This window comes from Oryzias latipes, chromosome 3 (genome assembly GCF_053564925.1).
Source record: "Oryzias latipes strain Hd-rR chromosome 3, Olatipes_Hd-rR_3.1".
Classification (NCBI taxonomy): Eukaryota; Metazoa; Chordata; class Actinopteri; order Beloniformes; family Adrianichthyidae; genus Oryzias; species Oryzias latipes.
Window position 1 is genome coordinate 3,892,558 of NC_136239.1, and position 8,764 is coordinate 3,901,321.

An 8,764-nucleotide genomic window follows, 5' to 3' on the forward strand; every position below is an offset into this window, starting at 1 on the left:
CGGGGCTCGGTGAAAGGCCCGCTCGACAGCCCGCTCGAAAGAGTCAGTTCGCTCGTGATATTGTGGCACATCTTCCGAATGTTCTCCAGGCCGCTGAATTCTCCTAGCATCTGCCGGCTTACAGATTCAGAAGTCTCTGATAAGAGTGACTCGCTAAGCTCCATCGTCATGCTTTTTGTGATGCACGGATGGCACTGCGTTTCGCTCTTACGCTTCCTCCTACCAGCCTTGGCTCGAGGCGGACTGGTGGCAGGAGCGCATCCCAAAACTTGGGAATCCAGAATTTCTGCGAGGGTCTTACAGCTCTTCGGCAACGTCCTCCGAGACCCCAGCAACGACAGCTCGTCCTCCTTCAGGACCTCAATCATGCAGACGAGCCCGGGAACGGCCGCGGTCTCGTCACATCCCATCAACCAGACGAATCGCTCTCTCAAAGAGGTACGATCCCTGTACCCTGGCCCCAGCCATGCGGGTTGCGGCCAGTGCCCCTTCTCTTCAGACCTCATCGGTCGTCCGAGGCGATTCCACACAGCTGACCACAGCTGACCGTCCACCATGCCAGTCCTGCAAAACGAAGAGATGGCAGCCTCCGTTGTCGAGCCGTCTTCCGGGAGCGGATCGAGACGGCCCACAGTGGGCTGCGAGCCCTCGGTTCCTTTACTCGAGGCCGTAAAGGTTCGGCAGTCCGCTCCGGCGTGCAACACGCTCAGCGCCAGGTTCAGGCACGCAGCACGGAAACTCTCTTCATCATCGGTCAGCGCAGAGGCCCGGTAAAGCCCTGGCAGGGAAACCCAGGGAAGCAGCGACATTGTCTCCCCTGTGTGGCGGTTGTTGATAAAGGCGCACGGGAGCTTGGAAGTGCTGCGATGAGAGTCGGCATCCTTGGCATTTTGGTACAGAACTCTACAAGGCCTGTGATCAATCGAGCAAAGTTCCCTCAAGGAGTCCAACACGCAGACCAGCGCTCTGCGAACCACGATAGCATGGACCTGCTCTCCTCGGACCTCCTTCAGCCAGCTGTGTAGCGGCAGCCACCCGGCCCCCAACGTGGTCACCAAGTGCATGACTGTTGACGCGGCTCCAACTGCCTGCTCCAATGCGATGCAATCGAGCCGTGGGTAGTGCCGCCCGACCCCCAGTGAGCAGCTACGTTCTTCGTCTTTCAGCGTGTCCCTCAGCTTCGCTCTGCGTTGGTTCTCGTGAGCCCTAGTGGCCTCGTGCAAAGTCTGCTCCAGGTGTTTGTTGGAGATCAACACGCTCAGGATGATGGAAACGTCCCCATGGAGCGTGGTGCGCAGCTCGCGCACCCTCACAAGTGGGTTCCTCAACCGCCTTTGGCTTGCCGTTTCGGGTCCGGACACACGTAGCTCATGAAACAAACACTGGTCCCTCAAAAAACTGTACAGGGGTTCGGGCATCCTCAGGTCGAAGCGATCAGACGATGGAGTCCACGACCGTCCCTGCGGCACCGTGGCCAGGTTGAAGTAGTAGGGAATGGACACGTGTAGCCTGCCGCTAGCTCTGGAGCTCTGCTTGTCCTGATATCTCCACCAGAGCTTGAGCACACTGGCGTGGACGCGAAGCTCAACTTCTGGGTCTTGAGGCAAGCAGTGGGATGCATCGGGACCTAACGCTAGAAGTAGATGCGTAGCCATGTCTCTCAATTCGCTTGGGGACTTGTGAAACGTGTAGCGTCTCCTTTTCACGAGGCTGACGAACAGCATCACAAAGTACGGCGTGTGGAGAACAGCCAAGTGTTCCAACCGTCGTAGGTTCAGCCCCGCTTCCAGCGGTGCGGGCTCAGCGCGGCAATCTTCCACCTCCAGCACGTGGCGACATGCAGTTGGGTCGAAATACAGTTTTGCCCCTCTGCAAAGCTGACAATCTCTGCACTGGCCCGTGGCGAAAAATGAACTTAATCCAATAGAGCCCCTCAGGTGTTGCGGGTGGTAGAAGTAATCCCTGCGCTCTGCCTCGAGGCGGTTATGCTCCCCCGAGGAGTACCCCCGTGCAGCTTGATTGCAGAGGTACCGCAGGGCCTCCTCGACACATTCAAAGCCGTCTCGAACGACGGCTAGCTCCAGAGCGCCAGTGTGCAGTGCCGCGGCTGCAGCCAGCCACTTGGCGACGCCGTCCTTCGGATCCATAGGCGCAACTGGTAAAGAAAAACAAACAGAGGAATGGGTGAAGTGAGATGAAAAGAGGGAGAGGTCATGTTCTTTAAGTTATTCACTGGGTGTTCATTATGTTGCTTCATCTTAACCCAACGGTGGCCCTCGTCTATTGGAAAAGTCAGTGAATATCCTTTGCGCTATCCCCCTAGCGGCCCCTGTCCTCCCAACGCAGCATCACAATTTGTAAATGTTCAACGAGGTGTCACCGTCCGAGACTGTGTGCGTCACCATCAGTTTGTATCGTCTGTCCCTCGCATGGTAGTACAGGGTGTGTTGCACGGCAATGGCGAGACAGCAAGCCCCGTTTGTCTTTTTGAGAGCCCAGGTCGTGAACTGGTCCCACAAGCCCTGGGGCTCTTGTGCACGGCGTGACTTGGAGCCGCTGCTGAAAGGTGTTGGCTTCAGGGCACCCAGGGTTGCCGGCAGCTCGTACCAGAAAGCAGGCGAGCCTGGTCGTGGGAAGCCCATCCTAATCGAGGCCTCTGGGAGCTCGCCGATGGCCGCTGCGGCCAACCCCGCATCTCCTTCGAAATACGTGTGTGCAAAGCAGGAGGTTTCACCCAAGGGCGGCTCGGGCAGAGCCCCAGGAAAACCTTCCATGTCTATAATGATGTAGCGCACGCCGAGGCTCTCGTTTTTGTAGTCTACGGTGCGTACGGCCACGGGCAGCGCACCGACAAACCCGAAGAGCCAGGCAAGCACGTCAGACTCGATCTTCACAGGGTCAGGCACGTGGTTGGACCAGACTACTGCCTGCATTCCCCTGATCTTTGGAACCGCCTTCAAGCAAGCGCTCATCACGTCAAAGGAGTTCCAGCGGAGATCTATCACGCAGGCTTGTTCCGTTCTCATGGAGATCAGGTGGTGGTTGCAGGCGACGGCATTCTCGCCTGACTCTGCAGTTATAAGGTCGAGCGCTAGGGCTTCTCCAAAAAGCCTGTTTCCGTACTCGGGCGCGGGTGCTGTGATGCTGCGCCCAATCACGTACAGGGCGCTGAAGTTGTCGCGACCCGGGAAGAGCTCCAAGGTTATCTCCTGGGGCAGCGAGCTTTCTAGGCAGCACGGTTCTTCCCCCGACGAGGCCGGTCCCCGTCTCTGGATGCAAAAGTTAAACTGCTCCACCACGCTGAGGGGTCTCTCTGCGGTGCAACCGAAGTGGGATGGGCGTGACTTGTAAACGTACAGCCCCGGAGGCAGGGTTCGGGATCGGTCAACCTGGTAAACCAACACTGCGTCGCAGCATTTGGGATATCTCGCGCTCCGGTTGCGAATCAGCCACCTGTACGCCGCTGCCACCGGCTCCATTTCGTAAGCCCAAAGGACTCGGGACTGGGCTCTGGCGGTCTCGCGGGTGGAGCTTCTCACACCTGATTTTGTTGCGCACCGTCTGCTGCGGCGTTCCTCATTTGGAACATCTTTGCCAGACTCCTGGTTGTCGCGCTGACCTGCGGACAGGCTGGACTGATGAGCGCAAGTGCAAGGCTCGTCTTTTGTCCCGTGCCGCAGCAACGAGTCCACCGCGTGCCTAAAGTTAAACCTGTGGTGGAAGCAGTTGGTCGAGCCATCTCCGAGAGATCTCAGGCTCAAGCCTTCCGCTCCGGGGGCATACAGCACACCGTCAATCACTGGTACGGGGTCTAGCGCCAAGGCCTTGTACAAACAGCAGCACAGCTCCCCTTTGGCTTCCATCTGGGACCGAGCTTCCACGGACAAACACGGCAGGTGTTTTCCGATGATGCTGCAAGGAGGGGAGGAAACTCCTCGAGAAGGTCCTCCTGAAACATTCACGGGTAGGGTCCCCGTCGAGCTGTTGATGGAGTGCAAGAAAAAACGTCAGAAGGCCTCAGCGGAGGCCGCTCTCAAGTCTACAAATCTCTACAGGAGAATTTCCACCATCAGCTATGTTGGCGGAGCGTCCAGGGTCAGCAGAGCGCGAGCCAACAAGAGGTCTGGGTGCACCAAGTGCCTGGCATGTCTGGTGACCTTGGTCAAAGGCGGCAAGCGAAGGAGCAGAGCCGGCGTCAAGCTCCGATGTCCTTGTGACGCCAGGGTGTGCGAGACCTGCTTTGTGAACGACCCCCACTGGTACCTGACGGAGCCCCACTTCAGCAGCTGCCCTTCGATCCGCGGGTCCATCTGTTCCGCGTGTGCCTGTTTCGCAGGACTCGTCGAGAAGCCATGTTGCCTCTGGATGTGCTTGGGCTGTTCGGACGGGGTCCGGGAGAACGGCGTAGACTGCTTGCAGTGCTCAAAACCTGCGCCTCGAGGGAAGCCCCGCTTGCGTCGCGCTCTTTGGTGCGAAACGATGAATGTGGGTCGACAGGATGCTGGGGAGCCTTCCTCAAACGCCCTGTGTTGCGACAAGGACAAGGTCTCAGACTGTAAGGAACTGATCAAGGTACGCGTCCTGGAGCGCGTGGCAGAGAGCAGGCACCTGTCGTCGACAGACCTTGCCGTCCTCTTTCCGGAGTGCAAGCCTCCGCTGGGCAGATGCTCGTGCGGGGCGAACGGCGACCCCGATCCGATGTGCCCACGCTGCACCCCCGTGCTGGCCGTGATGGAGCTGCTGGCCAAGAACCCGAGGCCGCTCATGGCATCTTTTGCAGAGCGTGCGGTACCAGGGCGAGCCCTGGCCCGTAACACGTACGACAGGGTGCTGCTCACTGAGATGCTGAATGACAGAGGGCTCCCTTGGTGCGCTAATCGCAACTCTTGCAAAGGCATGCTGGTGAATGCAAGGACGGGGCCCTTGAGGACTCTAATGTCCCCCGAGGCTTACAAGCGATTTGTTTTGGAACGAGTTAAGGCACAGCGGTTGGGCAATGGGGAGCCGGAGGTCACGCCAAAGACATCTTGCTGCGTCCTGTGCCTGCTGTTCAACCAGTCTGCGGCTGTAGCGCAGATGTGCGCTTCTGAGGGTTTCAGGCTGGAGGCTCACCCCACTGAGCCTGTGTACTACTTCAACGTGAAGTTTGCACCTGACGTGGGCCTGCCTGAGGTATCAGTGAGAGACTACCAAGGCTTCCTGATCAACTTTCAAGGGTCTGTTGGAAGCTACAAGCCCACGTTTTACTACAACTGGAGACATATGTTGGAAATGTTACGCAGAGACGCCTCCGGAACAGTGATGCTCGTTCACCCCGGACAAAGGCAGCCTTAGACACTTATCAAAACAAGTTATGAAACGAGTCTCTCTAAAAACGCGATCGTTGGAAAAGAACAAAAAAAAAAAAAAAAGAACAACAAAAAGAAAAGCGTTTCCAAACAACTACATGGTAAATGACAAACTCACATACCTGAAAGAATCTCTCTTCAGTCCTGAGCTGACAGCTCTGCGATCCAGGTTCAGCTGCACAAAAATGATATTGGCCAAAGAGGAAAGTCCTTTCAGAATTCCAGATGAGTATTTGAAGCAAAATGCCCTCCTCTTTCTTGCTCCTTGCAACGTGACAACCTGCTTTGCCTGAGCCCTTGGGAGAATTCCTCCTCCCTCCAGTCGGATGCTTGAATTTATGTGGTCAGATATCACTGTCTCTCCCCCTCCCTCTTTCCCTGCAGCTTTTCCTCCTTCAGACAGAAGACTCCACCTTCTAATTTCTCTATGTTTCTTTATCTGCCTTAGTGCCCTCCTTCTGCTGCTTCTGTCAGAAGTCCAACAGGAGCACAGCAAACAGAGCTTTCTGTGTCTAGGTCTGCCAGGGGAAACCTGCTCTCTGGTGCAAACAGAGCTACACCAGAAGACTGAGATCCCAGGCTCTTCAAACCAGAAACTGTTTCATGCAAACCTAGAGAGGTTTAAGTAAAATTACCTGGCTCTGTAAAAACACCATGGAAGCGAAGACTCAAAAAACGATCGATCCTTCTGCCATGAAAACATTCCGGGAAAAGTATTGGATGTCCAGCCATCGCCTGGGCAAGGGGGGCTTCGGCAAAGTGTTTCTGGGAAAGAGGCGGAGCGACAGGATTTCCGTGGCCCTGAAGTTTGTCCCGCTCTTGCGTACGAGATGCTGCGAGGTCGACGGGACCAGTAAGCCGCTCGAAGTGGTCGCCTTGGAAATGGTCACCAAAGACCCTCCGTTTCCGGGGATCATCCGCATGCTGGACTTTTACAAGACCCGGGGAGCTTGGGTGATAGTCACGGAGACGCCAGAGAACACGCAAGATCTGTTTCACTACATCACGACCTGTAAGCGTCTGTGTGAGGACACGGCCAGAGATTTTCTAGGTCAGGTCATTCAGGCCTTGCTCCACTGTCACAGCCGCGGTGTCGTGCACATGGACGTGAAAGACGAAAACCTGCTGCTGGACCCGTCTACGCACAAGCTGTTACTCATCGACTTTGGTTCTGCCGTTTTCCTTGAACCCGACAAAGTGTACGACACGTTCCACGGGACCGCGGTGTATGCACCCCCCGAACGGCTCACTCAAGGATGCTACAAAGCTCTCCCGTCTGAGGTCTGGTCGTTGGGAATACTTTTGTACGACATGGTGCACGGGGACATACCGTTTCAAAACGACGAAGAGATCCTACTGGGCGAGCTTCGTTTCAAAAAGGACCTTTCCGAGGACTGCGTGGCCCTGATGCAATGGTGTTTGAGCAGGGCGCCTGAAGAGAGACCGACGCTGAAAGACATACTAGCCCATCCTTGGATGTCAAAGCAAGACTCGGAGATGCACCAGGGAAACGCCTCGGCCGGGGACCCGGCGCGCACGCGAGGGGATCTCCCGCGATTGAAGAACGAAATGCAGCACCGTCCGTCGATGTTGACGCAAGGCTCCGAGAGCCCGGAGGAGCCTGAGGAGGAGGGGGTTAGCCGCACTCCAATCGAAAAGAGAGACGGAGCATTCATTTAAATCGGCAAATGACCTCCATGTTCCTTGGAGTGTTGCTGAAGAGACAGGACTTTCCGCGGCCACTCTGAAGTCTCACAGAGCCGTGTGTCGTCCAGCCTAGGCCCAGCGTTGCATGGGTGGCAGCTTTCTGATAGTTTGGCAAAGTGTGTTCCTTCAGGATTTCTGTGTTGCAATTTTGCCTTAGTCGAATAAAAGTTAAATCTGAACCAACATCATCTTGTGTTTTTCAATTTGTGTTTGCTGGGTCCTGTATGACATAGACCCCAATAATACCTTTTAAAGATAAATTGCTTTATTTTGTATTAGTTGATACAAGACACAAGCTGGCTTTGTAAAGATTGACAAATGCAAAAAAATAATGAAAATAATAATACTACTAATATTAATATCAATAATAATAAAAATAAAATGAATAAAACTACATTGATGTTTACATTGTTTCAATAGCATATTGGTTAGCCTATAAGCAGGATAAATTAAATGATTATTGCATACAGAGGTTAGATGTTTGTGATAAGCGTACACACAGGTTAAATCGAGTGATTATCGTAAGCAGAGTATACATGTTTGTGACTACCTGACACGACTATGAGATTATAGTACGAAGATATTACATGAAGTTACTGTCTCATACAAGATACAAAACGGTACATATTGAGACGGATAATAGCAGGAGGAAACAAATCTCGAAGTCACAAGGCAAAACATTGTTTGGTTTATTTGTTTTTTAGTATTTTTTTCTTCTTTTTTTTTTTTAAGGTACTCAATCCACAAAGCCGTCACGCGCCGGGTTGAGTACTAGCAGCAATGGGTATGCCTAAAGTGCGAGTGGCATAGAAACCCTTCCGCTGGTACAGCTCAGCCAGTCCCCTTCGAGGAAGCCCAACGGTGGAGCGCTTTGATAATGTTGCCTGGTTCTGAGTTAAGCCTGGACGCGGAATTGCGTATCTCATCCGTGCAAACGAGCCAGCCGTCTGGCCTCTGTCTGCGCCAGGACGCGGTGGGCTGGCAGATGGGAACATGACGTTCAGGGACAGTGTTGAGGTGTTCCCAAGCAAGACGTGGCCTCCAGGTACCCCTGCAACTGCGCTTCTGTATTCGGTGACACTGCATCACTTGTGGCAAATTGGCTGGACCCTGTAGGATGTTGGTCACCGTTTTTTCGGAACCGATCATCATTGGGTTTGCCTAGAGAAAGATCAACACAGTAAAAGTTGAGATGGCATGCCCCTTAGCGCTCAGGAAAGAATAAAAAATAAATAAATAAATAAATAAATAAAAAAGGTTACTTTGATGGCCCCGTCCTCCCGCTCGCCACCGTAGCACCAGCAGAGTAGAAAGAGAAACGAAAGTGTCCGAAGAACTATCATGCTGCCCACACTCAGGAAAAGGAATGTGTTTGGAAAGTCTGCAAGAGTCAGTAGCTTTTAAAACCCTAAGATAGAAGTCGGATTAAGAAAAAAAAAAAAATGAATTGTAGCTTACTCTGATTCAGAGTTGCCGACCGCAGTTTAGGGACTCTGACCTAAGTTCTGAGAGTCCGACCACCACAGACAGAGTCTGACATTAGTCCCTCACCAAGAAAAGTCAAATTGTAAAAAAAATAAATAGTATAAAATATTAAAAAGTTTTCCACGCTCACTTGTTGGGAACATAAAACCACATTGTAAACTAAAACAAAACAGAAAAGTGTTCTACGCGCTGGTTGTTGGGGTTATATGGAACCCACCTTAGAC

The 8,764-nt window shown here is 53.5% G+C and overlaps 1 pseudogene across 1 annotated transcript; it reads left to right on the plus strand.

The window, feature by feature from the left end:
• Positions 1-5,270: 5,270 nt before the first annotated feature.
• Positions 5,271-7,434, plus strand: LOC101156739 (serine/threonine-protein kinase pim-2 pseudogene; annotated as a pseudogene). The gene has a single exon (XR_013655029.1). The product of XR_013655029.1 is annotated as a serine/threonine-protein kinase pim-2 pseudogene (transcript).
• The last annotated feature ends 1,330 nt before the right edge of the window (positions 7,435-8,764 follow it).